This window comes from Diadema antillarum, unplaced genomic scaffold, assembly GCF_040938485.1.
Source record: "Diadema antillarum isolate AM-2024a unplaced genomic scaffold, OU_Dant_1.0 scf00000009, whole genome shotgun sequence".
NCBI classification, from domain to species: Eukaryota; Metazoa; Echinodermata; class Echinoidea; order Diadematoida; family Diadematidae; genus Diadema; species Diadema antillarum.
In genome coordinates this window covers 1916427-1939263 of record NW_027270898.1, presented here as the reverse complement: position 1 = coordinate 1939263, position 22837 = coordinate 1916427, and the positions used below count along the sequence as shown (strand labels likewise).

General features: G+C 38.5%; 1 long non-coding RNA gene across 2 annotated transcripts; it reads right to left on the bottom strand.

Moving 5' to 3' along the window:
* Positions 1 to 4282: 4282 nt before the first annotated feature.
* On the bottom strand, positions 4283 to 21747 carry LOC139719287 (uncharacterized). Of its 2 annotated transcripts, none has more exons than XR_011710093.1 (3): positions 21689 to 21747; positions 11439 to 11561; positions 4283 to 5326 (listed from the first exon to the last, which is right to left on the bottom strand). It is a non-coding gene; the product is annotated as an uncharacterized lncRNA (long non-coding RNA). The 2 variants fall into 2 exon arrangements; XR_011710094.1 differs by having other exon boundaries at positions 11439 to 11535; positions 21689 to 21745.
* Between the last annotated feature and the right edge of the window lie 1090 nt (positions 21748 to 22837).

Sequence of the window (22837 nt, the reverse complement as noted above, 5' to 3'; positions counted from 1 at the left end):
TGTAAGAAACTTTGGCTGAAATTCAGAAGACCAAAAGCACACCATTCACTCTATTTCAACAGAATGCTGTAGGGATCTTGAACAGTTGCTTGTACACATTGGTCAAATTTAGTGTGATGGATGTTGGATTACTGTAAAACTGATTATTTTTCTGGGAGTAGTTTTTCACGCTCACCCAGGTGAGATGAATATCTTGTGTTTTTAATTCATGGAACCAAAATATAAAATAGTATTACATGCAACAAGCCCCCCCCCCCCCCCCCAAAAAAAAAAAAAAAAAAAAAAAACACATTTTCATGTTTGTGCTAGTTTTATATCGCACTAGTAAATATGTATTATGCAAAGTATGCACAAATTTCCATATTTATACAAATCAATTACCACAAACTAAACATTATTTCTACAGTGTGTCAACTATGCATATGGTTATTTCTAAACCACCAAATACTACTCCCTAAAACATTTCCACAAATACAGGAATGCTACCTGATAATTATCATTATGATACTTCTGTTAGTGATGACAATAATGATGATAATGAAGATAATAATAATAATAATAATAATAATAATAATGATAATGATGATAATGATAATAATAGTAATGATAATGATAATAATAATGATAATAGTAATAATGATAATAATAATAATAAATAATAATAATAATAATAATAATAATAATAATAATAATAATAATAATAATAATGGTATTATTATTGTATCATTATTGCTATTATTATAATTATTAATTATCATCATCATCATTATAATTATCATTATCACTGTTGTTGTATAGTTGCTATCAGCATCATCCTTGACATTTTGTGCTCTTTCACTTTATACGACTTCATAATTAGGCTGCAAATACCTGATCCTAGACATGGCTGAGACCCCAGTCCAACCTGCTTATCAATATAATATCTGTTCATGCCTTGTCGAGTAATATTGCTTACAGACACACAAACTAACAAACAAGTGCTGGCAAAGATGATTGCCCTCTCGCTGGAGGTAATAACAACAATGGTTCACACGTGCCGTGGACAAAAATTCTACCATTTATTCTGAGTGAACGCTCAACAGCACAGAAAACTGCAATTTCATTGGGTGCAAAATGGTATGAAACTCAATACAATCGACAATGAGACTTATTTGAACCTGTCATCAGTAAATCTGGTGAGCTTTGATTCATTAAACAATGTGGTAGGTGCAATTTAGATTTACTGACTTGCATACCAGGATATCGGCTGTCAGCTTACAAATAAATTCATTGCTTATCACCACCAGTGGGATTTGTTTGTGCATTACCAAGCATGGGACTAGCTCACAGAAACAATTCATACACGCAATGATGTAATTTAAACACACAAATGTGTGACGGCCATATTTTCTTATTTTCGTACGAACAGTCTATTAAACAACCACTAGTGTGCAGTGTGTGGTGACACATCCAGTGCATTAAGCTCACTGTTCCCATAGGTATTTGTCACAACCCATCATTCTGAAACCATACACAGCTACAGTAATTAACACAAGTTTCCTACAATGGTATATGTGTACACTCATTCACATTACAATATTTTGAGGGACACAAGGGAAAAATTTAAAAGGGAAAGGGGTTGAAAATTGATATGAATGACATATTTCACTCGGATGAAGTGAGTGCCTGGCTGGTTTGATGTTTCGTCCATAATATGTAAGGATGATTACTCATTTGAAATGGTTCATGATATATATTGATAAGCAATTACAGTGTACTAGTAACATGATAGTGTGTTTTTGAAGTCATAAAAAAAAAAAACACAAATTTTAGAAAGTTTGTCTTCCTAATCATGATTCCATTCTCTAAATATTCTAATCAAATTACTTCCAACTATTCGTCTGTGAAAATCTACCAAAAAAAGGAATATACCTATCGAAAAGTAATATACAGCATCATTACAAAAAGTTCATTCAAAGTTGGAAGCCATTCATACCTTTGTTCAATATCAGAGATATCTGGTTTACTCAGTAATGCACCATTTCCTGAATATACATTTTTTTTTTTTTTAAGAAGAATACTACTACTGTGGGAAAAACGGAAGGATTTCTTTAGTACAAAAGCTGCAACCATGCAATCACTACAAAGTCCACAGAGCTGCCATAGATTCCTACACAGTGACTTAATTTACCTGACATAAAGAGACGATCAAGCTACAGGTCTATCTATCAATTTCAGGAAGGAAATGGGACAGCACACATGAAAATCTTCCTGTAGAGCTTATAGGAAGATTCTGAGTGATGGAAATACAGATTAAGTGGTAGCATCTTTTCCTCTGAAAGAATATTCCGATGTACAGTGTGTGTGAATGAGAATTTCTTAGCCTTTCTAGTTCTCAAAAAACACCAAACATAATTGGTCAATACTGCATGAATCTTGTCTTGATTCACTGTCTTAATACATTCATCTGGCTGGTCAGGTTTTCACTAATACCACAAAAAAAATATTCAGTGGAAATTTTACATACTAAAAATCAGGGTTTTCCCTGATGGAAGTTATAACAAGCTTTACAATGTCTGTAAATTTGTCCAGAAACTAGGAAGTTTGGACGACAAGCGAACAGAGAGGATTATGTGCCATTCATGTTTGGTCCCATCCTTTTGCAATGCGGCAAATCCACACCACATTGTGACAGATCGCTGGGACATATCCCTGCCGAGTTTTTGCTATGTAAATGTTACATGCAGATGTTTCAAAGGATCCGTTCAGTTTTGCTGTGATGTCATCCTGCCTATGATGTTTTCTACCCAGCATGCATTTCACTTCTTATCAGATGGCCAAGGCTGATCATTCTCATTACCTGCTATCATCCTCAGAGTTTAGTGAAGGTTTTACAGTAACAGAAGACCACATTAGTCCTTCTCACGCTGTTTTAAATCTTGGTCCATCAAATTACATGAATGCATCACAGATTAAACCACCTGCGCTCTAAAAGTTGGACAATACTTATTCACCAGTTTGCGAACCTCAGATTGGACTCTTGCAACACTTGAAGAATTGGTATGATTAAGAGTGATTAAATAAAAACACACTAAAATCTGAGTGACAACCACAGAATAGATATTACATAAGCAGAGGAGTAAAAATACCAGATTCCACAATATTGCAGTGAACTTCATAGCATGTGAGTTACGAGGCACAATATAACACGCTTCACATGGACTCGTACTGTTATGCAACAGAGAAATATCAATGAGCTTTGAGGCACTCCACGTATAAATAGTTGAAAAAGACAAACAAAATGTGAACATGAAAAAAATGTGTAACAGACTGAAAATATAGACACCCATACATTGTGCATCCATTCTTCATCTTAAATAATTAAACCTGAAGAATGGTTGTACGTTAACTTCAGCATGTATTTCGACATGGATTGGAGTAAATTTTTGATGTGGTAATTGGCAAAAGATAGGACAGTTTTATGCACACCCCAATGGGGAAGTCCTATGAATTCTACAATGGAGTATAAACTCTTAAAAGTAATTTGTTATCACAGGCTGATTTATTGAACAGAGTGTGTGATTAACTATTCTCAAATGTAATATTTCATAGTAATTAATCTGTAGGGGGAAGGAATATTAACATATACTGTACGTTGTTACAAATACCAAGTGAAAGTATAAAAATTATATTGTTTTGAAGTAAATTATCACAGCATGTTTCATACTGTTCAGAATTCTTGCATACAGAAAAAAAGAGAAAAACCTAGCTTGCAATACATATGTTTTATGTACAAAAAAGTCAACAAAATTCTCAGAACACCATGTGAGTACATTAGGTGGTAAAGTCAAGTAAGTAGACAGGGTAAATAAGGTCAAACTTAAAGAGTAAATAGGATATATTACAGCCTCTCTAGAAAGGCTTAAAATAAATACTACATGGAAGAGTGAGAGAAAAAAAATGACAAGAAATGGACTTGCAAATGATTTTGGAGGTGGACTAAACAAGCAATACATTGTACTGACATCTTGCGAGCTTAACATACATGCCGTCGCTGGGGCGACAAGACCTCGTATCTACAAAATGTTACATGTTCAGGAGAGCAAAAAAAGATGGCAGCCAAAGCACTGTATCCAATGGGATAGACATTCCTTTGACATGTTGTGGTGGCTTCATATTTGGGGTAAGACATCTAGGATTTGGACAGGACATCACTTAACTGATTTAACTGACCATTAATCCAAAAAAGTCATTTTCACCAAAATTGCAGATACAAGGTCTCGTCACCCCAGCGACGATGTACTATGCATATGACGCATCCATAATCCCATACAAAGAGCCAAAACCAAGAAAAGAGATTTCCTATTTGTCATTTCACTTCAAAAAGGAGATAACACAACCTCAAGCTTTTCTAGACATTTCAGAAAGAATCAGAATTATGACTGATTTTTATTCTGTGGCAGCAGCCAGGAGTGCAAAGGATTGCTGTTATTGCTCATTATGCTCATCAAATTGGCAGCCTGGCATGCTGATCATCACACATGGTCAGCAGTAGGAAATACTTTCCACGCAGAATGTATAGCGGGTACAGTATTTGTTCGACACATGGTTTGCTATTTGCATTTGTGTAAATGCATCAGTCAAATTCGCAAGTGGTACAGATCCGACACGACGCACGGAGAAATGACACCTTTCAATGGAATCAGACATGATCAATCAACAGGACTGACATCTGAAGAATTCTGAACTCCTCCCTATCAATGTGAACGCATCTTGTGCAGAAAACCTTTTACGACAGGCACAACCACACTTTTTCCTTCCACGTACAGCTCAGCTTGCAAGACACAGCGACAATACAGTGCTCGTGCAAGAGCAACTCCGAAAGAAATTTCAAGCATAGCAGAAGATTATCACAATATAGTCCGGCAGTTACGGTAAAGAAAAAAACTAACAAAAACTTTTTTTGGAAAAAAGGAGAAATTGTGGGAAGGAAACAAGCGAAGAGAATACATGAGATAGATATAGAAGAAGAGACAGGCGAGAGACAGAGAGAAGATGAGACACTAGAAGGGAAGTGAAAGTATGTTTTTTTTTTTTTTTTTTTTTTTTTCAGCGGCTGACCATCCTGGGATGCGACTAGAGCAGTAGGCACTTGCCCTTGTCCTTGTAGGGGTTCTCCCCGGTGGGTGACATCCCCGTGAGGAGCATGTCGCTGGAGTGGTGCTTCTCGCAGTAGTCCCGCAGGCTCTGGGCTGCCTGGGACACCAGCATCGGCTTCACGTCGGCCTCCATCTTCAGCTGCTCCACTACCTTGCGCATGTTCTGGTGCGAGGACATCTTGCTCTGCCTGGATGTGGGGTGGGAGGGGGGAGGGAAGGGAAGGGGAGGGGGAGGGGGAGGGGGATGGGGAGGGGGATGGGGAGGGGGATGGGGAGGGGGAAGGGGAGGGGGAAGGGGAGGGGGAGGGGGAGGGGGAAGGAGAGGGGGATGGGGAGGGGGAGGGGGAAGGGGAGGGGGAAGGGAAGGGGGAAGGGGAAGGGGAGGGTGAGGGCGAAGGGGAGGGGGAGGGGGAAGGGGAGGGGGAAGGGGAGGGGGAAGGGGAGGGGGAAGGGGAGGGGGAAGGGGAGGGGGAAGGGGAGGGGGAAGGGGAGGGGGAGGGGGAAGGGGAGGGAGAGGGGGAAGGGGAGGGGGAAGGGGAGGGGGAAGGAGAGGGGGAAGGAGAGGGGGAAGGGGAAGGAGAAGGGGAGGGGGAAGGGGAGGGGGAAGGGGAGGGAGAAGAGGAGGGAGAAGGGGAGGGGGAAGGGGAGGGAGAAGAGGAGGGAGAAGGGGAGGGAGAAGGGGAGGGGGAAGGGGAGGGGGAGGGGGAAAGGGAGGGGGAAGGGGAGGGGGAAGGGGAAGGGGAGGGGGAAGGGGAAGGGGAGGGGGAGGGGGAGGGGGAGGGGGACGGGGAGGGGGACGGGGAGGGGGAAAGGGCGGGGTCGAGGGCGCGGTCAGTGGAAGACAAAGAGAGGAGAAGAGGCATGAAAGCGATGTCGCTACATAGGTCACATATTCATTTTGTGGAAGCACTACAGTAGAACAGAGGATAAGGCCTTTGGCTCTCAGTCAAGACCCATGGTTCACATCCTGTGTAGCACCTACAGTGCAACCGGTGCACCCACATCCTTGGACCCACTGTACAAATGGGTACATGGCAATGCAGTGGTAATGACAATGTGTTTTTTGAGATTAGGGAACACTCTTGCAACAAGTGCACGATAACATGTTTACAGTGGCTATAGTCAGTGAGGCAATGTGCGGCTAATAAAAATCGCCACACAACTCACGACAATAAAGATTGCAGAATTTTGTGACCCCTTCTACATAAGGTACTTTTGTATTATTTACAGTGTACCACAGCCATGGTACAATTACATCTTCTCTACGAGAATAGTGCCTACAAATTACTATAATGGTATTTTATTCCACCGCATTAAATTCAAATGTGAAAGCACCTACAAGCAGCTTAAGGAGTGTGCGGACCAGTCATGATACGCTGACATACTAGCTTTCTTGCTGAATCACAAGATTTATGTACCTCAACCCCCGCACATCAATGGTGGACTTTAATCACAGGATCTATCGACACCATCCGTGGGGGAAAACCATCTTCCCTGACCTTGTGCATTAAATATCTTGAATTGTTTTCCCCAGAATTACTAATGCCAAAACCTACAGCCTGTAGTTTGACCTCAAAGAAAAACATGTACGTATACTGTACATATGTAGTGCTCGAGTCATATCTGGGGCCTGTCTTATAAAGACTTGCGATAGAAATCAATCACAAGTTTTGTGTGTGCTCCAATGCAAGTTGCGATTGATTTGGGGACTTGTGATTGATTTGAAGGCTTTATAAGACGGGCCCCTGAATTCTTGCAAAAGTTTCTAAAACTACAAGTAATCAATAAAAATTCTGCTTTAATATTGGAAATTTATAAATGGACTGTTTCCCTAGGTACTATTGTGGCTAAATAAAGTAGAAAATATCAAATTTCCATGGGAATAACAGAACTTTACTTATTGCACTTGTTGCTATATTTCTTTTACACAAAAAACAACAAAAAAGAATCTAAAATGTGGGGCTCATGCATGTAAATTGGTATTTTGCAAACACCATAAGTTGTGCATATGTGCAATGTGTATGTACATGTATGCATACAGTGTATGGCTTTCAGAGATTTGGGGAAAATCTTGTTTTAAGTTGTTTAATTTTGTTTTACTTTATACGTTTTGTTGTACTAAGTTCACTACTTTACATTCACACAATTGAGGGGGTCGGTGCAATATAGTGCTAACCCACACTCTTGTCAAAATTGAGTTACATGCATTTTCATAATCCTTATCCTTCACTCTAACCTCCGTGAAAATATCATATTTGAATTCAACCAATAAGATGGTAAAAAATGCATGCATTCATGTTTAATTAATGTACAATGTATGGACTTTCCAAACATTCAACAGCAATTATCTAAAAATGACTATTGTGTGGGTTAGCACTATATTGCACCGACCCCCTCAATTGTACGTACTGTACTACAGTATTTATCATGTATCCACACCAGAATACATACGTGCTACAAATAATGCAGCCATCAGCAAATAGCCAGGCTGCTAATTTGGGGAAATGAGAAGAACCAAAGAAAACACACTAAAAACAGAGGAAGTCTTATGACAGGAAATATGAACCAGCTTAACAATGGCACAGGTAACAGGACTCCTGATATGATTACTTTCCCATTAATACTCATAAAGCTGGGCTGTACACACACACAAACCCCAAAGACACTCATATTTACCTGCAATTACAGCATTTGCTCTGTGAAGAAGCAGTATCACCATAAACTGTCCCTTTAAATTCATATACTGTATACGCCATATATTTCGCGAGTCTAAATTTTCACGAATCGGGAATTCCCGACGATTTCGTGAGTGGTTAAACTTGCGATCATGGAGTCTTGTACTGAACGGAGAAATGTACACGCGTACGTCACATCCACATGGGGATCAGAGTCAATATTTTTGTGTGTCTTTAATTTTGTGACTAGCATCTGACTCGCAAAATTCGCGAACATAAAAACCTTGCGAAATATTTAGCATATATACAGTATTTGTCCTAATAATGTCGTGCATTTACACAAGGGCCTAAAGGATGCTGCTTGACTCATTATTGTACCATACTCAAAATAACATACAACTGCACAGAAAACAATTTATGATGGTTTGAATGACTGTGTACTACAGTGGCATACAGTACAATTTTTTTAAACAAATTCATTACATTGATTACATGTATGCACATTTTTACAAAACAGAGATATTCATTGAAAAAAAAATGCACACATGCAAATTAGATGAGGCAATGAATGATGTCATCACTCAGAGACACGTACCATCAATGGTTTAGAGACACTTCACAGAAACGTCTACGGGTGTGTTTGTTTCATCTCAATATTTATCATCTACTGACAACACCTTGACCACAGAGTGTAGTTTCACTTCCAGGACAGGACAGGAAAGGAACAATTACGTCAAAACTTCCTACAACCCGCTCAGCTGACAGGGAATAGGAACTACAATATCCATTGAAAAGAAAATAGCTCAGCTTAATATGGTAAGGCTATACTAGCAAACTAGACTTTTTTTTTTTTTTACTATTGCTACTGTTGAGATAGTTTATTGATAAAGTTTACAGTAAAACATACGTGTAGCAGCCAACAGGCTGAATCGCTGTTTTCACACTGATGTGAATTACACACTGAAAACTCTCAATTATAAACCATTTTATACTATCAAGCAAACATTGATTTTTCTATGCTGCAAAACACACATGCTTTATGCACACACATGAAGAACAAAAAAAAATCACATGCAAAAAAAAAAACACAACACACACACACACATACACGCAGTCATTTAGAAAGACTTACCAATCTCTTGACGTACAATCATAATACCCCTGATAACTCATGGCACTAAAAACCAATTAATTACGGAGATTGAGTTCAAGTTCACAGCAGCAGGCTTCACAAGCCCCTTCACTACGCGTCGTCCAAAAGTCCACGAAAAGTAAAAAAAAATCAAAACTGGAACGAAGAAGAAGGAATAAAAAAAAAGGAATCTCCCAGATATACGTAGAAAGTGCAAACGGATAATTCCTGTAATAAACTCCTCTTGCTACTTGTGTGAAACGCGTGGGCACATAGGACTGGTTGAGGGTTTCGCCACTGCCTAGCACTACTGCACACGCTCTCCCTGTGTTTAGCCACACAGGAAGTCCAGGGGAAATAGACAGCCTGTCTTGTCGTGTGTGTGCTGAGTGGTAATGGTGCATGTGTTAACTATATAGGGCTTCCTCTCTCCCGGTAGCCAACAACTTTGCAGCTCTTGCCTTGGTGTACCTACAACTCCTACGCTGCCTTTTGAGTGGCAGGAGCTACCTACCTTCAAGCACACGCACACACACACACACACACACACACACACACACACACACACACATGCACACACATACCAAACAAAACAACAACAACAACAGGAGTATGATGTCACTGCCACTACACTATTCTACATCCTGATTTTTTTTTTCTGTTTAAAGGCTATTAAGATAACATCATGGTCGTCTCGTATTTCACTGGCAATCAATATCTCAACTACCAGACAGTTTTAAACTTCCTCCATTTCACATTCACTTGTAGTTTTTAATATGCTAATGACTGTACATGTACGTTACAAAGGTCAATGCATTCTCTTTCCATTGGTCAGAATTTGGAACTGTAAGCCCATAGTTACAAGTACAATATCTCACAGGGAAACTGTATATCTTCTCAATTCTTCTCATGTGTCTGACTGGATCAATGCTAACAATGCTTTTCAGCTTGGGCTTAATATGCTGTTCGGGTCTATTAAAGTTCTTGCATTGTTGCTACTGCCTTTATGCTGCAATCACTAATTACCCCATATCTCCAGATTTTCTTCTATTTTTTGTCTCTAATATTTCCCTGCATGTTCTAGTCTTGTAAAACTGTGCAAAATGATTCAGCAAACTTCACACAAACTTCACAAAAACAATCCCGATTGCAATTTTTCTGATGTTTTGGGTGGCAATTGGTACAGCTACCTCACAATGTTTTCCAAAATCTCATACTTTTTTCCTGCTTGTGCAAATGGCTCATGATGAAAAAACAAAATAAAACCAGCACTCCCCCCCCCCCTTGAATAGTTACCAAAAAAAGTATGTACTTTTTCATATGCACTCAACAGAAACACTTCACATTCTCAAAGGGGTATTAGACCAGTTGAAAGTTAGTCTGAAAAGATTTTTTTTTTTTTTAAATCAAAATTGGATAAGAATTAAGTAAGTTAGGAAATTGTGGAGTTTAAGTTACACAATGTATCCTTACAGACTAGTTCTTGAACAGTCAATATGAATATGTACATGCAAAAAGACTAAAATGTCAATGATCATGAACATTGGCTCAGTTGGGATATTTGAACCCTAACCCTAACCCCCTACCCTGGGGCACCACCATTTGCAATAGTGACAATACAATCTCCTTTCCCCACTATTAAAGGACTTTTGCCAAGCTTGGTCAAAATCCAGCCACCAGCTTTCAAGAAGAAAATGAAAATATGAAATAGTTTATGCATGACAAGATGACAGACACAGCACGATGGATGCTGAACGATCACAACAGCTCACTTGAGCCATTCGCCTAGAATAGGTAAGCTGAAAATTTTTTTTTTTTTAATGAAGCCAATACATGTTAAACAACAACCAAATGCTGTGTTGCAAGAGCCAAACCCAGTTGTGTCTGCAGAACTGACTCATTTCCTTATGACAACACTACATATTATTGGTCCACATGGGTCAAAACTTACGTTGAAGGTGTAATAACGAACAGGCCGAGAAAATTCTGCAAATCTCATTGGTTACGAGCTGTGTGTTAAGTTTACCAGCCACATGTTCAACATCAAATCATTACAATCTCTGATGGAAGCCACGGAAAACATGCATATCGCGTACTTGTAGCAAAAGTTTGCGCACCTAGCAAGAGATGGCAATTGGCTAGCTAAACTTATTTACTGGATGAATGGTACGGCTAGCCATATATCTATGGCAAGCCAAAAAGAAAGGCGTCAAATAGATTTGCCAGGCATCAGTATTATTTATTGTTGCATACACGATTTTAAACAATGGATTTCAGATAAAATTTGTCCACTGTTCTATAAAACAGATAATGCACATACTACATGTCTTTTTGTGTGTCGGTAGGCTTATTGTGCACGCAGTAACTAGTCTACACCCACGTGGTAAAGCCACGTGGGTATAAGAAGTCAATAGGTTCCTCATGCACACAATTCGTACTGATGCAACTCAGACTTGTGCACCATTTACATGTTGACTAAATTCTTTAATTTACCTTTTAGTTCAAGTCTGCAACGACAGCAATCAATCACCTCCTGATGTCTGTGGGAGAAATCCCTCTGCTCTTCTAGATGTGCGTGGAAGATAGTCTTCTGGAGTGGGTCAGGAAATCGTAACACTATGAAAGATAGTAAATGTAACACAAAATGGAACAGTGATTCATCATATACAATGTATGTTCAATAATCACAATACAACAACAACAACAAAATTCAATGGTATTTAGCATACATGCAAAGCCCAGAAAGAGAATAACATTAAAGTATTCATACATATATGGTTTAAATATGTCAAATGTTGCCTTTTCAGTGCTACAATGTACATTCAGGACAAATGACACATTTTTTTTTTTTGTAGCACTCGTTGATATTAGTAAATACTACCAAGATAAGTTTTCTCTTTTTGACAAAAAATATATGATGTAATTAATAGCAATTATAATAAATACAGCATTGTAGTGCACCATCGATCTGGTGACCTATCCTCAGGGCCAGAGGGAGATGTAAAGCAAATTGCATACAGTTACAACGTGTATACATACAGCGCTGTACTGTAAAACAAGATATATTCCTGGCATGAGATTTTTACGAAATTGAGCTGACGGCCTTTTTCGCGGCATGAAACCTTCATAAATTGCAACTTTCATTCAATGCACAGATTGCAAACAAGAACTTTCACGTGCATTTCAATTTCACGAATTTTGGCTCTCACGAAATTGACAAAATGAAAATGTACACAAACATTTCTGGTTTTACAGTATTACAGTTAAAAGGAAAAGGGAGAAATAGGAATATACAAACAGATCTAACAAACATTCAACCAAAACAAGATGGGAACGTATTCTCAACTTGAGATTCTGTTTAAATGTTTTTACGGAGTCTGCCAATGTAGCTACAAGCATCTTTTATTAGGCAGAATGACCTCCTGCCCGGGTATACTGCACATGATGGGCATATATGGAAAGTATATACAATTGTACAACGTGTACCTTGGAGGGTCACTTCCCTTTGATATCTAATAACACTGACCCACTGTGTGTCTGTAGTGTGTATCATAAATAGGCACAAGTGGAGTATGAAGCCTTGAGATCCAATTTCAAAACAATTCATTTCCTGATCTACAGGCAGCAACAACTGTGTACAAATCAAGTGGTCAAACAGTGAACAATACCGGTACTACTGCAAACTGATTGACAAATTACCCTACATCGACGTATATAAATAAATTTGAATAATACCGATACTTGTTCACTCTAATGTGAAACTACAAATTCCTGATTACCGTACTGCATATTATAGACTTTACCACAGGAGGCATGGTATTGTACATATAAAATGGATTACATAGCAGAGTGACATTTCAGCCTTTTGTACAGGAAGTCATTAATATAACACACTCCCGGATTTATCCTAGATGAAGCCAACAGGTGGAGCCTGTACATCCCCACCCCCTTTCTGTTCTTAGTCATGCATACATTGCAAAACAGCAATGAAGAAAAAAACAAACACAAACATGTAAGAGTTTTGATTCTTGTTTCCTTAAAAAAAAATACTTGCAAAAGAAAATAAAATTCACTGTTTCAGTGGACATGTTTTGTGTGTGTTTCTTTGATATCATTTTCTTACTGATCAAAGCCCCTATTGTGTTTAAGTGAATTCTATTTGAACTGTCAAAAGAAAAAATTGTACCCAATTTGGCTAATTGTCAAGAATTTTCCACCACATGCCAACTTTTGCGTTACTTCTCGCCAGATATGTACCTCAGTATCACATGTTTCACAGCAAAGCACAGAAACCAACTTCCATGTCAAAAGCTAAAAGAATGATTTATCACCTAGGGATCACCCATAACCACAAGCTCTTCTTCATCTAATTTACAAGTTATCAATATACATCCTTGCAAAGTTTTACTGATGCTCATGAAAACTGCATAGAGGAAGCTCCTTTGAAGGGTGTAATGGAGCGATTCGTTTGACTCAAACATAGTACAACATCGTTAACACAGTGCCAGACCACAAACTAAATGCCACTCAATTTCCAAGGAAGTGCAGCAATGCGCCAACACTTCACGTAAGGTAACACTGCCGATGTCATGATTACACGATAACCGACTTCTGGCAAGTGACTGGCACGCTCGAGGTAGAAACTGAGCACGACCGTGACCTTCGCACACACACACAGGATATTAAGCTGGCCCATGACTTCCAGGTTTCTACTCAGAGAGAGAGAGAGAGAGTTGATAACACACGACTCATTTGGTGGAATCACGACAGCTCGATGCTAGCACCATGTTACTTCCTTGGATGAAAACACACATAAAAACAAAGCAACATTTTGTAGTGCATTGTGGGATTAATGGACATCCTGTTGAAATTGTATACATGTGTACCAGTTGGAAATTGTCGTGACTGAGATATGGTCCATTTTAGAGAGTCACATCTTCATACCTACATGTAACTTTGGGTCTCTGAGAGCACTGTAAAAGCTATTATTTTCGCAAGGGTTTAATTTTCATGAATTTTGTGAATCACTGTTGGGCCATAAATTCATCAAGTGGCAACAAGCGAAAATACCGCAAACGGAGAGGCATTAGGGCACTTAAAATGGCCTCTGTGTCAAATCACACACACAAAAAAGCATCTCGTGAAAATGTCTGTGACCTCCTCATTTACATGTACAGTGAAAATAACAGCTTTTAGAGTATACAGTGTGTATGTACAAGTATATGATTACTCATTGACAGATTTGGTGAGGTCCATATCCAGAATTCACTGGCATGGCCTGCTGGACACTATGGGATATCCTCATAAAATTTTAACACTGAGTGACCCATTTTCTCTGCAATGAAGAGCAGCATTCACATAGATACATGTACCTGGTACAATTGTACAGTAGTTGTACATGTACATGCATACAAGTGAACTACAATGTGTGTCAAGACAACAGCTCAATATAGTCAATAATTTTGTATCTCCTCTTCGTGACAAAATCAACAAAATTGTCTTTCTCTCTACAGTGTTGTACTGAACAATGATTCATAGTTCAATGCACTTCCAATCCCATCACGATGACTGTGATAATGTGCACATGTACACCACAGGTTGCAAACATCTTGTTTTCTATACAATCAACACAATAACACTTAACAGTTGAGCCAGACAAAATATTCTCTCTCTCCATTTTGTGGTACTTGGAATTGCCTATGTCTGCACACACTGAGTACAAAACAAACCATACAACAGATGACTCATTACTGCCTGCAGAAACAATACTTTACCACTGCCAAAGAGATGCACACAGACCAGCTCCCAACAGCAAAGAAGCTCATAATTGCCAAAATACCAGCCAATGTTACATGTGTACGTGATAACTTCCTTCTCTGTTCAAGACACACTGTAGAAACTTACTGGATATGCTTGCTATGCTCCTGCTAGTGTAAAAGGCACAACATATCTGGCACCAGACCATGAGCTGTAGTTGTAAAATGCGTACTGCGCTTCCTTGGGTCATTTCATGCAGGATCTCCAGACATCTCCACCCATTCAACATCTTCCCCACCCTCATCGATCCACCCCCATCCCCGTTCTAACCTGCCATCTGATTTTCACATCATTCAGTCTTTTCATGCCTATGGAAAGCGAGGAAAATCTTCGACCGTTTTCACACGGGCAGAGAATTCACCATTTGAATGATGATTTATAGCGATGCTTCATTAGAATCATCATTCTGAAGACAATTTTGGCCATGTGTATGCAAACTAGAATCATGAAGGCTAAACTGAAGTGCGCAATTCTAAGGACGGTCCAAATTCATTTTTTTTTTCTTTTTCAAATGACAATTCACCCAGAATGATGGCACAAAACATTCATTTGACCCCCAAATTGTTCTTTTTTTTCCACGTTTCAACTATTTTTGTTTTAAAAAAAACACCAAAAAAAACCACGCCCCTCAAATGCACGCACTGCATGTGAAGCTATGCAGCTGTGATGTAATAGCATATAAGGCCTCGCAGGAGGCCGAGCCTGATATTTGGTACCATCAGGTGTGTATGAACATTTTGTCAATGGAAGAAGCCTTTTTAGTACCTTCCTCTTCACGAAAGACAGGATGAACACAAGAAGTAATACCACTTGTATCAGTAGAGTCAGAGACCCCTCGTATATAATTATACTGCTACTACTACCAGTCCTACTGAATTCAGCCAAACAGCAAAAAAAAAAATTCAAATCTGCCGCTCGTATCGAGTCCGGAGCTCTGTTCAAGAGTAATTGATGGGTACCAAGAAAGAAGTCACTCCACCTCTCAGTGAAACTGCAGAATCCCTGACACCTTTTTCAGTTCCTGTGTATAGATGATTATTCTAATAGCATAATTGTAATTCAGCATTGCAATATGCAGGCAATACGTTTCTTGGCTCGTGTGAAAACATTCTTGGTCACAGCTGCAAGCCCCCTCTGCTCTAACAAAGCTGTAAAACGAATTACACTGATGTACATGCACAGTGTAGCAGGAAGACTGAAGAACGAAACTCGCTTGTCATACTTGTGTACACTGAATATAATGTACACATCAAATTCAGTGGAGCTATTTAAAGAAATCTCACATATTCTGATCCTCTGATACAGAACAAAGAACAAGCTGTACTACAGTATACTTCTTTACAAAGGAATCCTCTGTGTGTGTGTGTGTGTGTGTGTGTGTGTGTGTGTCTGTCTTTTGGTACGATATTAAATGAACTGCTGAAATGTCAAATTTAGGTTTTTATGTTCAAAGAGCATCTTCATCAATATTACATACACAGTATTTTTACACTCTCTGACATGTGAATGCTCATTGCTTATATTATGCATGAATCAGAGTATGAATGAATATTCCATGCACTTATCATGGCAAAGCTTTGACTGACTCTACCATTGATCTCTTGCCCCCCCCCCCCCCCCATCATACCCCATCGGTCATGTTAGTTGTACGTAAAGACATTACATAACCTACACATGATGCGACTTTTGGTACCCCGGGGTACCAAACAGAAATCTGTCACTTTGTTGAATTACCATATATTTTTGGGGAGGTTATAATATCCCTCCCCCCCCCCCCCCTCCCCCAAAAAAGAATGATAATAATGATAATTCAACAAAATGGCAAATTTCTTTTTTTGGTACCCTGGGGTACCAAATAAAAATCTGCCAGTTTCTTGAATTACTATATTTTAGGGGAAGGGATATCATAACCTGGGTTACCACAAAAAGGGGTGACAGTACTATTTGGTGCCTTAGGATTAGGTACTTCAAACTTTTTTTTCTTTTTTTTAAACAATGAGCTCAGCAGTGCAGCAGCATCATCACTGTACAACATGAGTGCTCATCACACACTACACAAGTGCTCTCAGTGTTACACTCAAACAGCAACACCGCACAATGTATTACCACTCCATGGAAGATATAAAATAAGCAATCATGGGACATGTTCATGGCTTATAACATGATCTAATCCTGAAATACTGTTCTAAATTGTAATAAACACGTTAAAAAGAAAGATATTGCAAAGTGTTATTACTATCATTATTATCATTATTATTGCATTAATTACGTTTTAAACAGTCATATAAACAGGGCTAAATTGGCTTTGGGATCATTATACCCGCCAGCTACAATTTGGCCACCACAAATGGGAATGTGTAACTGTACATATACATCTTACGAACACAAGATGGCGCTACACAATGCCATAATCCGAGGTATGACAGTACCCCGGGGTGCGGCATGATGGTACTTCAGATACTACGATCAATCAAAGCGATCAGACTAGAATACAATAAAAAAAAATCCCCCTTTCCACAAATCAATCAAAACTATTGGCCTACATTATACAAGTGCAATGTATGTAGGTGGATTTGTACATTGTACATGTACAATACAATGCAGAAATATAATCTGTAGTCATAAGCAAGAAGTGTAGCTCACTTTTATATCATCATACTTTAAACATACATGTAAATTGTAATGGCATGTAATATGATCTATGACTATCCAGAGAATTGCAAGTCTAACATGAAGATGTTGATTTTTTTAAAAGAAGTTTACAAGAAAGCCATTTATGACTACACATTGTCATATTGAGAGTACTGTGGCCTTGCAAAGGCAAAATGAACACACAGATTCAACACATGAACCTTGGCGATGGTCTGCTGGTAATTTTTTGGATTGACAGGGATTCTTCCAAACTGCTTATGAAGTTGATGGTAGAGACTGAGAAACTCCATGGGTGATCATACGATGGCTTTAAAGGTAAAATATAATTCTCAGAAGGGCTTGACATTCATCTTCTGGGCACTTCCATGGTTTAGAATAGTACTTAACGTTATATTTAAGCAAATTTACATTTCTATTCTTACTACTGAATCACCATTTATACAGCTCAAGTCAAAATTATGTTGAAAATATCTTCATCCTTCCTAAGTTTATGATAATAGAAGAGAATGAATACAATTCAACAAATATTAGAGTTGTCATGGCAACTTAAAGGGTTGGTGAGTAATGTTACCAAAAAAAAAAAAAAAGGATTTGACGAAAAATAAATATCTTGTGACAAAAAGTGTGCAAAAATGTCAGTTACTACAAAGTGTTGCATTAATTTCAATCTATGCATCATGACAAATGTTCCCGCAAATTTTTTTTAGCATTTTGACTGCTAATTTTCCAGCTAGACCCCTAAAGTGTGGTTAGTAAGGTTACTGTTAATAGCAACGTTACATTTGTGCAGAGTAATTCAGCATGTCATTTCACCCTTTTGTAATATTTTGATAGAATATCACATGACCTCTGGAATACTTCAGAAAATTTATTCATCTTTTTCCCTTTAGCAAAATTTGGAGGAACCCACTGTAATTTGTATTCAAGTGAATTTAATTGTCCCCAGTCCCACGTGTACATTTCAAATGATGGTTCAAGATCTCACAAAATCAATGAAAAGTAAAAATAAAATCTATTATAAAATGGGTTCAAGAATGTAGCCAATAGGAAGCGCTGAAATGAGTCACATGTGCTTTGGTTCCTCAGTCCCATTGCACTGCGTGTTAAATCCTATTGCCGATCGTCTGTGCGCGCGGCGGCTCCTTTGAATTGCATGCATACGCGCTGTCAATCCTGTAAACAACTTCTAGTTCGGGCTGCCGGCCGGCCGGCCTTTCTTCCCTTGTGCATAACATGTGTGGCGTACGTATACATACACTTTGTACAGTACAGTAGACCAAGCGTTGTGGGACCGGACGCCTACATGGAGTCACTTTGAAGGGCAAATCCAACGATTTAGCAGGTTAATTCTCACGCCGTTTTCAGAGTATGTTGTCTAGCAGGCCTATATGAGGAGTCTATATCAAGTCTTTAAGGTAAAGGGTGCATATTCTATGTAAAATAAGTAAGTTTTCCTGCGGGAACTTAAGTGTCCGGAAACCCAACCCCCCATCATACTTATACTGTATGTGCGGGATTTCCGAGTGCGACGTGCGTAAATGTTTGGGACGAACATCTTCGGACGTCTTGACCCACAAAGGTACGTGAAAAACGCTGAAAAATGCTGTTAGTTTTCGAATTTTCGACCCATTTTATAAAACAAATGATGCACAGGATTATTTCGTGGCGTTAGTGGAGGCGTAGCTCACTCTCGGTATTTACAATGTAGTGCAACATGCACTCGGCTTCGCCTCGTGCATGTTTCACAATTGTAAATACCCTCGAGTGCACTATACGCCTACACTAACGCACTCTATCCTGTGCATCATTTGTATACTAAATTTGAAAGACCGCTATTATTCCTGAACATCAATGGCATTAGTTGATACCTAAATCAAAAATTAAAATAAAGGGGCACATTTCTTTTATCGATTTCATGTCCTCCTAAACTGTGGAATTGCCCTTCCACAATTTGGAATTTGCTTACAATGTACAAAATATCAAAAGGGTCTATCAAGAAACTTGTCTGGCCTCAATGCAGTTTGCTTGCCAGGATGACAAGTTTGGGAGTTTGGGAGTATTATGACATCAAAAGTGTAGAATAGTTTTGATGGTAGCACACTACATGAGTTTTATTCCTGAAGCACCCTCCCTGTTCACAAGTGGGCAGGTAGAATGCTACATGATGATGGATCGCGCCCTAGCAGTAGTACAGTATGTACATGTATTTCCCAACAAGCTGCATGTGACTCACTCTTGCATAGAAGATGGATGGACACCGCTGAGCTACACATGGCTTGATTTGTAATTGATTCTAAAACATTATGCAGCAACCATGATCGAATATCGCAAAATCCATTCAAGACTTACACGTATCAATTTTCAAAATTTGGGTTAGGAGCCGTCATCATTGGATGGGAAGACTACAACAGTTTGTGACACATGCATGGACAATATTAAGAGAATTTCACAAAATTTCATTTTTATAAAAAGTATAATACATTCAATCCCACAATTTGTTTACTGATATACAGTGTACGTGAAGGGTAGTATTATTCAATCTTCTTTTTGTAAGAAGTGCAATGTTGTACAGAGCAAGTCAAGTGTCCTCTTTCTTTCTTCATTAAATGCAAAGAGAAAAGATAAAATTGTATGTCAAAATTTTCCTTATTACACTTTATTTTCCTTATATGATTATTTATGCATGACGTCACGTGCTACCGTGGCACACGCACACAGCCGCATCTATGAGCAGATCTAGTATTGAACTCTAGCTGGACGAATATCATTTATGACATTTTATTTCCACATCATGCTGCTTTTGAGCTATTTTCTAATGGTGTGCTTAAAAGTGTCAAAAAAAGATAAAAACTAAAGTTTTTGACAGCGCATTTAGGGAAGCCCTAATCTTGAAGAGGGACATTCTATGCAAACAAGAGGAGTTATGAAGATTTATCTACAGAAACTTTTTTTTTTTTTCAAACAGAGGCTTAGCTCAGTCTTTTAATCTGAGACCTTTGAATGACAACCAGTCACGATCCGATGTCAACCATAATTCAGAGCCCTGATCGCGCCCCTAACGATAGTGATCCACTCTCACTATTGTCTGATGTTTGTACCCTTACATGTACATTGTAGCATAGCACCCAGTCATGCTGACAATTTTTAGCAAATATCTAAAATACTACACAACACCAGATTCACATGTGAATATGATTGCACTTGGCGGGTCTGATACTGTAAAAGTGGAAATTTTCATGGTGTTTAAATTTTCACACATTTTGCGCAACCAGAAAATAGTGCGAAAATAAAAGCATGCAAATATTTTTGCTTGCTGTGTGTTCCAGTGGATGATGTCTTGATCCCGCGGAATTAAAAACACACAAAACTCTTCTTACCCGGTCAAGCGTGAAATATTAGTCACGCAGCTCAGAAATATCCACTTTTGTAGTGCCATGCCCATGATGATGGCATAGAGCAGTTCTACACATGCAGTGTGCATGTGTGTCAGTATTCAACATCATCTCAGTGTGTCAAGGATGCACAAGTTTTACAGAAGGCAGCAGAATATAGTAGTCACAGTGACCATTAGGCATTGGTGACAATGAATTAGATCTACATCTTTGACTTTGATCAGTTGATGCATTCTTTGTATAAATCAACCTGCATTTTTTTTTTCACGTGCTGTAAGATATTGCCTACATGTACATGTACATGCTGGTAAATCTAACTACCGAGTAAAATTATAGGTAAAAACAATACTATAGCGTACAGTAGATCTACTTACTAAGTTACATTCATTAGTTAAACTTTACATTGTTACAAGGAACTTTTTATATTTTTGGGTGTGGCTGTGGCAGTGCCATTGCTTGGCAAAGTAAAAAGAGTTTATTTTTCACTGTAGAATCTAATACAGTCTCCATTGCACACACTGGACCACAGCAGGCAAACGGCTGACATGTCTGTGATATCACTGTCCGATAAAGACGACTGTGAAAGGTAATTTAACAGGGCCTAGGTCTACACTAAATTTAATGCTACAACTGTACAGGCCCATGATTAACGTTCAGTCTATATCCTCATCTACACACCTCATTTTGTCCGCATGGGTCTACGACAACAACACATTCAACGGCCCACGGCCTTTTTACACACGATAAATACCACTCAATTACTTCTCAAAACAAGGACATAATGTCCTAAATAACCAATCTTACTCCGGCCAGGTGCATGATACATTTTCTAACTTAATATCTCGGACGATATATTAGACTAAAGGGGTATTCTATACGTACGTTTAGCCCGGGTTCAGCACGAAACATGGAGGTTCAGAGCAGCGTTGCCAATCGGTTACTAACTTCGCGTAGATTGAGAAAGTACAACGCCATGGTATATGGATGTACGGTCGCTGAGTGTGTGTGTCGTGGGGATCGGAGAGCGTGTGTATCATCATTGGAAACAATGCTTGGCACCCGGATTGCGGATACTAGTTACACCCAATCGATCCGACTACCCGTCTCCAACTTCTTATGCCCTGCAATGATCACAAAATACTGGTTCACTCATACAGTTGAATTGAATAAAATGTATGTTTATTTGCATAGCCACTGTTTTGCATATTCACTGAAAAAAAGTAAGACATGTACAAGTATCTATCTTTGTTTATCAATCAATCTACACTAACTAATTCTACCTAAATAGGCCTCTATCTTATTGGTATACATATCTATCTATCTATCTATCTATCTATCCATCTATCTATCTATCTGTCTGTCTATCTATCCATTTATACATATCTATCTGTCTATCTATCTATATCTTTCTATCTAATTATCTATTTATCTATATATCTATTAATCTATCTATATCTATCTACCTATATCTATTTACCCATCTATCTATCTATCTATCTATCTATCTATCTATCTATCAATCAATATATCTATCTATCTATCTATCTATCTATCTATCTATCTATCTATCTATCTATCTATCTATCTTTCTATCTGTATCTATCTATCTATATCTGTTTATATCTATCTATCTATTCAATACCTAAACCGGTATACAGTAATCATCTATCCAGCAAATGTTTTCCTGTTTTTTGCAGTATTGAACATGAACTTGAACTTCATTTGTCTTCCGTATCTCAAATGCACATATCACATAGGCCTACAGTGTGTCTAAAAAGAACAAGGTAATCACTATTTCATACTGTATATACGAGATGAAATTTTCGCGTACAGATATTTTCGCAAATAGCTACTTGGAGGACATTTTTGCAACTTGTTAATTTCGTGGTTGTGAGGGATAGCTGAACTTAGTTATTTGCGCGTTGTTATTTTCGTGTGTTGTTATTTTCATGGTTCAAAGGCGATTCGCGAAATTCACGAAAATTTCAGCTCGTACAGTAATTGTCTGCTATGGAGAGCACAATGTTAATT